Genomic DNA, 9,207 nt, shown 5'->3' on the forward strand with positions numbered 1-9,207 from the left:
TTTATCTATACTAGATTTCCACAAGAATTCAAAGATAATTTTGTACAAATATGTAATTGTTTCCTATTTAGGAGTAGGAAGTGATATGAACAAATGATTCGATTTTGGGATAAGTAAGGTTTTAATGACCGTGACCCGACCAATAGGAGTAATTCTTTTCCACTGTTCAGTAAGAGTGTACGCTTAAAACATTAGTAATTAATTATCACTGCATGTAAAATCATGCAAGAAACTGTACTATATTGATTGAATATTGTTTAATGTCCCTCTCGAGAATTTTTCACTCATATGGAAACTACTTTGTAAAAAGGGAATCTATTATATATAGTACACACTCAGTACACAGGGACCTGCAGGATAACCGCATTACGACATGCAGATATTTTATACAGGACAGGCACGTACATGTATGTAGCATAATTTTTCAACATGGGGAGGGGAAGCCGGAAAAAATTCCTACACCATTGTCTAAATTTCTGGACGATCAAATAAAAATAAATAAATGGATAAATGAATAGATAAACCAAAAAACATAAAAATGTTCTTCTATGTGACAATCAGGACTTAAATTCTCCAATTTCGGGGTGGGGATGCGGGGGTAACGTGCAACCTTTAAAAAATTCCGAAGCAAATTTTAAATTCCGGGTGTTACATACATTAGCGCCGACTCATAAATAATCCCAAACTTCGACTTCTTAAATAGTGGGTTGCGCACCTTTCAATAAATGTACACAAGTTCAATTCATAACTTCGACTTTACATTTTTATATTTCAATACTATCATAAAATATGGGAGGGGGTCACCAAATATATCTTTTAACATTAAAAGGTGTTGAGAAAAGTTGGGGAATGGCAACACCCCCTCCCCCTATTATACGTGCCTGCAGGAAACACGTTTTATATTCTATGGTTGAACACCCCAGGTACCGTGAAAGCTCACAGGCATTACTCTCTAATTGATTTCTCACTTTAGACGTTGCCCAGTGTCTGATCGGAAACTTCTTCAGTCCGATGAGAAAACGGCTTGCATGTGAGACACACCAGCGAAAAAAGTGTCGGTGCCGATGGTGTAGTTCTCTATGCGTGATCGAGGCGAGACAGTGTATGCATTATTTTTATAATATAAATAGAAAAAATTCATTAACAATTAATTTAGATCATATAACGCTGTAAATATATGGTGCACTGTTTTATCAATATATTCACCGTCGCAAACCACGCCTAATGTACATACGTACGGTACTCCCGGACTTAGTAAGCGTGACTAGCGCGGATGCAATGTCCATGTATTTGGCTTATTGTATTATAAACGAACCAAGCTATTGACGCATTTATGATCTACTGAATAATATTATATTAGAATTTGGAGAGTAAAGGTATTTAATTTCTATAGGCATATGGTTTGTATGTATTGTAGTTTATAAACCTTACATGTATATTTGAACTTGTACTGCTAGTTTTTATGATATCATTACGTACATGACGTAAATATTGTGATAGTTTATTGAACAATTTTTCTATTTCAAGGGAAGAAAAGGATGAAAAACTCATTTTAGCGATTTATGGACTATTGTGTTACCATGGCAACCATAACATCAGGTCATACTACATAATTCAAAACTTACTGTAGCAGTTAGGTCAATTTGTATTTTCATGTGAAGAAAGGGATGAAAAATCAACGAAAATGTACCGGAAAAAAAAACCAACACAACATATTTTTGTGATTCATGGACTCATTTAGTTCCCATGGTAACTGTAAAAATTCGGTACACTGCATAATTAGAACTTATTTTTTTCATTTTGAAATTTTTATGAGTTATATTCTAAAAAATATGCGTAGAGAAAGTTTTAATTTTCATTCAATTTTTCTTCATCAAGTTTTAAGGAAAACTTTAAAATAATTACAGGTAGTCTACTGTAATTTATGCGCATCTTGTACTTCAATGTTAATGTACATGTATAATTATATTTACAATAAATGCCACTCAATTTCATGAATGCATGTTATACATGTATATGAATACAACTATTCCTAAAATTTATTAAATGATGGCTGATAAACATTCAATTTGTGTGATTTAGGTGACGTAAATGGTGATAAAACACATTTTTGGGATTTGTGGGGTATTGTTGTTGTCGTGGCAACTGTTACACCACATTTTAGTGCATAATTAAAATCTTCAAGATTTTTCCTTTCAGAATATGCAGAGGTTGTATTAGGAAAATATAACTAGAAACTGCTTTAATTTCAATTTGAAATATTTGTATCAGTAAGTAAAACTCGAAAATTTCTGGTAGTTAAAGGGTTAAATGAACGTTTACTAGTATATTTAACCTATGCAAACATAGCATGTAAATTACAGTCCTGTGTGCATCACAGCCTTGTGTACATTACAGTCCTGTGTACATTACAGTCCTGTGTTAATTACAGTCCTGTGTACATTACAGTCATGTGTTAATTACAGTCCTGTGTACATTACAGTCCTGTGTTAATTACAGTCCTGTGTACATTACAGTCCTGTGTACATTACAGTCCTGTGTTAATTACAGTCCTGTGTACATTACAGTCATGTGTTAATTACAGTCCTGTGTTAATTACAGTCCTGTGTACATTACAGTCCTGTGTTAATTACAGTCCTGTGTGCATCACAGCCTTGTGTATATTACAGTCCTGTGTACATTACAGTCATGTGTTAATTACAGTCCTGTGTACATTACAGTCCTGTGTTAATTACAGTCCTGTGTTAATTACAGTCCTGTGTAAATTACAGTCCTGTGTACATTACAGTCCTGTGTTAATTACAGCCCTGTGTACATTACAGTCCTGTGTTAATTACAGTCCTGTGTACATTACAGTCCTGTATTAATTACAGTCCTGTGTACATTACAGTCCTGTGTTAATTACAGTTCTGTGTGCATTACAGTCCTGTGTACATTACAGTCCTGTGTTAATTACAGTTCTGTGTGCATTACAGTCCTGTGTACATTACAGTCCTGTGTTAATTACAGCCCAGTGTTTATGATGCGTAATTAACATGTATTTGTGTGTGTGTTTAATTGATTTAACATTAGTCTCTCACTGCTGTTTAGTAATTATGTCTTACAATATATGTATTATTATATTTAGTGAAACATGATAAATCTTAGTATATTAATTACTAATTTGATTGTGTTACTAGTTATTTATCAAGACAGATTGGACACATTTGAATCATGAAATGTAAATAAAGGTAAATCAGTAGAAATGTCACTTTGTCAATAATTTGTGTGTAGCCTTGAATCATATACATCTATCCATGTACACTTATGCTTGTTTTTGTGTGTGATAAACTACTAATTGAACATTTCTATTTGTTAATTATATACTTCAATATGTGCTTTATTTCACAATGTATATATTAGGTAAACATGATATAGAGTTCAGTCTTATATTATTACTGAGTGGTTACTCAGATATGTCCCCTGTCGACCGGTCACACCCGCCGTAAGCCCTGTGTCTTGATCGGGTAAACGGAGTAATCAGTAGTCAAAATCAGTGTGTCAATAATGGCCTAACAATCGGTATGAAAGACGTCAGGTAGCATTTGACCAAATGGTAAGTTATATTGGCAACTTAGGTCATTATAACGACCATAGAAAATTTTGACTTAAAACGACACTGTTGAAACCCTTGTAACATCAACTTGTTTGTCAGTAGCCTGCCTCATATAATATAGGTTTATTCGTACTGGTATGAGTTTATAGTATATGAACTGAATCATACGATATGAGTACATGCGAACCCTGTAAAAAAGGGAAGGACCCTATATATGCCATCGTCAGCATGCATTTCTTTCTGAATAGCTTGTCGTGCTTCAGTCGGGTCCATGGCTTCTCTCCATCTCCTTTAGAGTCGGGATCGGAATTCAAAACCGTTGGGTTATCCCTGGTTTCCAATCTTGATCTGAATGACTCTCTGAAGACTTCCTCATGTGGAAATTCTCTTTCTCCAACATACTGAATTTCTCTCCTTTAGTACCGTTGATTGTAATATCACCACTTTGATTGTCTTCTTTTTCTAGATTTTTCATCTTCAAACTGAACATGAAAAATCATACAGAGCAATAAATTAGGTAAATGTAGAACCTCTTCCACAACTGTCAATACAGAGATGTGTGGCGGTCACTTTATCTTTAAAAGACGTCATTGCAGTTTGGAGCCATTTACAAAGTACGAAAAATGTTTAAAACATAATTTTTCTCCAGAACAGCAAGTTGGTGTTAGTCATATTGATATCCAAACATTTTCATTCTTTGTTAGTCTTTTCTTTGTCTATACTAGAGCTGAGATAATATGCCTTAGAGGAGTAAACATCCCCTGTCGACCGACCATACCCGTCGTGAGCTCTATATCTCGATCGGGTAAACAGAGCAAGCCGCGGTCAAAATCAGTGGGCAAAGAACGACCTCAATTAGTATGAAACATGCCAAACAGCAATGTACCAATGATAGATTGTATTGGCAAACTCGATCGTTATAACGACCATAGAATTTGCAAAATGCTGTTTTTAAGCAAAAATGTTAAAACCCCAGCAACATTAACTTATTTGTTAGTAGCCTGTCTCGATTTAAAACCTGTACATTTTATTAAAGATCGATGATAACGGCAAACTTACAACTCGGCTTGTGACACATGGGATGACTTCAGTTCTACATTTGAAGATTTCATCATGCCTAGGCGGAAGATCATTTCTACTACATTAGAAGCCCCATTCTCACCTAGAGTACCTCTGAAAGAGCTGAAGAATAATCCTAGTAGTGAAATTGACTACCAATAACTGGCACAGGGAATTTTAAAGCAGCAACAAATCTCGGATCAGTTAGCTCCTCCATCACTTATTCCAGTTCCAAATGATATTGATACAACACAGCAAAATCCAACAGATGGCACTATATCTACAACTGACCACCCGAGCGCTTCATCTGACACAGGACTTCACTCCCAAAATGCATCATTAGTTTCTGAAATCTTTGCGTCACATGAAGGTGAGCCAGTAGGCACTGTAGGTTCAACATTTGATCAGTTTATGATTTCCTTGTCAGATGGAATTCCTCTCGGTGTTACCATATCAAACAAGATAAAATCTAAAATATGGTCTAATGAATACATTGATTTAAGATGCATTTTACCATACCAAAAGAAGGACCCTTTTACCTTGTTGATATCACCTGAAGTTGTCAATTTGCAACCAAATCCCAAATCAAAATATCCGTTGTCGACCAATCAGTGGACCGATGCTTTTCTGTGCATTAGAATTCAAAAATACCCACTAGAAGTTCCCCATTTATTAAAATACATGAGTTTTGTTAGAGAGTTGTGTAAATTGTATGGAGATTCGGCTTGACGATCATATGATGAGTCTTTTCATAAGCCAAAAGAAGCTGTCGATCTCCCATGGCAAAAGCCCATTGAAGAATTAATGGAAATGCATTATGATGTCAGTAAAGCCATCTTCCAATAACCAGCCCTTTCGCTCAAAGCAGGTGGATAGAATTAGATTCTGCTTCGCCTATAACCAAGGGACAAAATGCAAAGTTACCCTATGCCCCTTTACCTAAATCTGTCAAATTTTTTAAGGACAACATCCTAAACTCAAACAGTTACAGAGCCCCTTACGTTCCACTCCAGTAAATCCAGACAAACACAATGATGAAATCAATGGATATGACAAAATGCTGCAACTGTTTTTTGGTTAATGGTTTCAAATTTGGATTTTCTTGAGACTGTGTTTCTACACCAACTTCCACTAATTCAAAAAACCACGCCCCAGCAATGAAACATGGTGATGTCATCAATACTCATATAAAACCACACCCCAGCAATGAAACATGGTGATGTCATCAATACTCATATAAAACCACGTCCAACAATGAAACATGGTGATGTCATCAATACTCATATAAAACCACCCCCAGCAATGAAACATGGTGATGTCATCAATACTCATATAAAATCATGTCCCAGCAATGAAACATGGTGATGTCATCAATACTCATATAAAACCACGCCTCAGCAATGAAACATGGTGATGTCATCATTACTCATATAAAACCATGCCTCAGCAATGAAACATGGTGATGTCATCAATACTCATATAAAACCACGCCCCAGCATTGAAACATGGTGATGTCATCAATACTCATATAAAACCACGCCCCAGCAATGAAACATGGTGATGTCATCAGTACTCATATTGAAGAAGGTTTAAGGCTCCACCGTACAGCTGATTCTTTTTCTTACCCTTCCCTTTGATCCATCGTGTTAGCAATGGGAATATGGGGTGAAAAATTAAAAGGCAAAGAGGTTTTTGTTTATGTCAGATAATATGGTAGTAGTTCAAATTATAAATAAAAAGCAGCAAAGAAAGGGGTCATCATGGTGCGACGCCTTGTACTTGCAACTTTGAAATACAATAATTATACATTTCAGGTCAAAACACATACAATATAGCAGCTGATCAGTTATCTCGTTTTAAATTTCAGGAAGCATTTCGTGTCATGTCTCAGTTAAACCATCTGCAGACTCCCATTCCACAAACATTCTTGACAATCTGATACATAAGCGCGTCACCTTCTATCAGCTTCATTGACATGCAACACTAAGATTTCCTACAAAAGAAGTTGGGACCTATTTTTGTCAGTTACCTCACTCCCAATCTCCTATCCAACTTCATTGCTCACCTGTTTAGCATAGGTTATTCTCCAAATAGTATTTCTACCCACATATCAGCTATGTACATAAAGTCATAAGCTTGCCGGATTCATTAGACTCATTCTTGGTTCGAAAAATAGTGCAAGGATGTCACTATTCTGCCCCTGATAAAGACACAAGACTGCCAATAACTGGTCCCATTCTGCTAAAGTTAATTAAGGGTTTACAAACTTCAGTTCACAATCTACATTAATCAATTCTTCTGAAGGCAATTTTTCTCATGGCTTTCAATGCAGTTTTACGCTTGGGTGAATAAGTAGTAAAATCAAAATGTTTAAAAAGCAAAGTTATTCATTTGATTTTTGTTCAAAATTCACCGTCTGCTGTTATTGTAGTATTACGGAATTATAAAACTAACAAGTCAAAAGACTTGGTTCAGATCCACCTTAAAGCATCAAAGAATAGTGATATGTCCCCTGTTCAAGCTTTCTATAAATATGTTCAAAATTTTGGACACCTTTAAGGTCCTCTTTTTGCAGTTCATGGGAGGCGAACCAGTTTCGTATGCGTTTGGATCAAAACTATTGCACAACACAATACTGTTTGTTGGTTTAAATCCAAATCTGTATAAAGGACATGGCTTTGGAATAGGTACTGCAATACATGCAGCACAACAAGGCTTTTCTGTCAATTGTATTCAAAACATGGGTAGATGGAAGGAACTCAGATGATGTACGTAGGTATATCTGGTTACAAAGCTTTGTGATATTGATATATATATATATATATATATATATATATATATATATATATATATATATATATATATATATATATTATATATATTCAATATTTGTATTCACCCGAGGATGGATGTTAAAATCCAAAAAGCGCTAGTGATTTAAATATATTTTGGAACTGCATATTTTCCTGCTTATTATTGAATACGCCGGTTTCGAGATACACCCGAGTTATTTCCCTTTGGAGAACTCTCGTATATAGTGAGGCGCGAAACAATTTGTTTACACGCGGGAGTGGGACTAATATTCATCACTGCGTAAGTGAATGTACTCAGTAAGTTTCTCATACACTGTTAGATCACTCGAATTCGACTGATACTCAAACTAAGTAAGTTATAAGTATTTAGAGAGTAATTAAATACAAAGAGTTCTTATCATATCAAGTTATTTCGTTGGTCATAAGTACCATATCAAAGACATTACTTGCAAATATGACATTGTTTTTATGTTTCCACTTTAGTAAAACATTTCTTTCGATGGTATTTTGTATTCCCCACATTTACATATTAAAAGAGAAGCTGCTTTTAATACATTTCATCGTCTTCCTCGTTGACTGTAGGTCCACTTTGTCCCACTTAGTCATTCAAAGTTTCATTAAATGCACCTCCTACACAGAAGAGTTCGTATTTCGAAACTAGCGTATTATTTTGACTGTGTGATATCAACTCTTTCTATTTAGATTATATATATATGTGTGTGTGTGTGTGTGTGTGTGTGTGTGTGTGTGTGTGTGTGTGTCATTCAAAAATATGTGTGTTCAATCTTAGCCTTTAAGAAGTGTAGAACTTTGTATCCTGTCTCTAGGGCTTGTAATTATCATTAAGGCATGGGTAATGTTTTCATATAATATACATGTCATGCTTGGAGAAGCAAGGGGATGTCACCTTTATTTCATTTCCCCCTCTTCTTTGTTGACTTGCCTCATCTGGCTAGTCCATCTTTGTCGGCATTGTTTGGCACACAGCCCCTGTAGCTGTCTGCTTTTGTTGGCAGATTTTTTAATACCACATATTGTCTTTCGTGTAGAAAAGAAAGATGTTAGATTATTTTAGCAAACAACTATGTAAACATATATTTGTTGATTGTGTCAGGGAAGACCACTCAATTTTCAGATTGATGGCTTTTGTAATTAAGTTAGTATATGGTGATCTCATTATACATAATATATATTTATTGTCATTTCATAAATCACTTTATCACGCAAAATTGTATTTGTTTTCTTCTATACTGCGGTATCCTAGGCATATCACTTAATATTACATAATACAGCATTATTGCAAATACATGTAATTGCATTTATGGAATTTGTGATGTGATTTTTAGGGTCTGTTTGGGTTAATAGATAGTTCTCCTCTTTTTACATTGTCATCACAATAAATGACAATTCACACAAGTAATGTTGTCTGTCTTACTGTTGGTGTCAGAGGAACACGTTTCTGTTGATCAACATTAAACGGGTATTGTATAAATAGATAATTCGTTCGGTCTACTGGCACGTGCACCATCATTACGTCACACTTTGTAAACAAACGTTGCAACTGCCATACCTAGTCATATATCTCGAAGAAATTTACTCACCCTCCATCCCCATCCTTCCCCATACAACTTCGAGGTAGACTGCCGGCCATTTTATGATTATTTCTCCTTTTTCATTTTACTGTATAATTTTTGTGCCAGTTTAATTGTCAATTCATGTGCTGTTGTACAAAACAGAAAT

This window comes from Ostrea edulis, chromosome 10, assembly GCF_947568905.1.
Source record: "Ostrea edulis chromosome 10, xbOstEdul1.1, whole genome shotgun sequence".
NCBI lineage: Eukaryota > Metazoa > Mollusca > Bivalvia > Ostreida > Ostreidae > Ostrea > Ostrea edulis.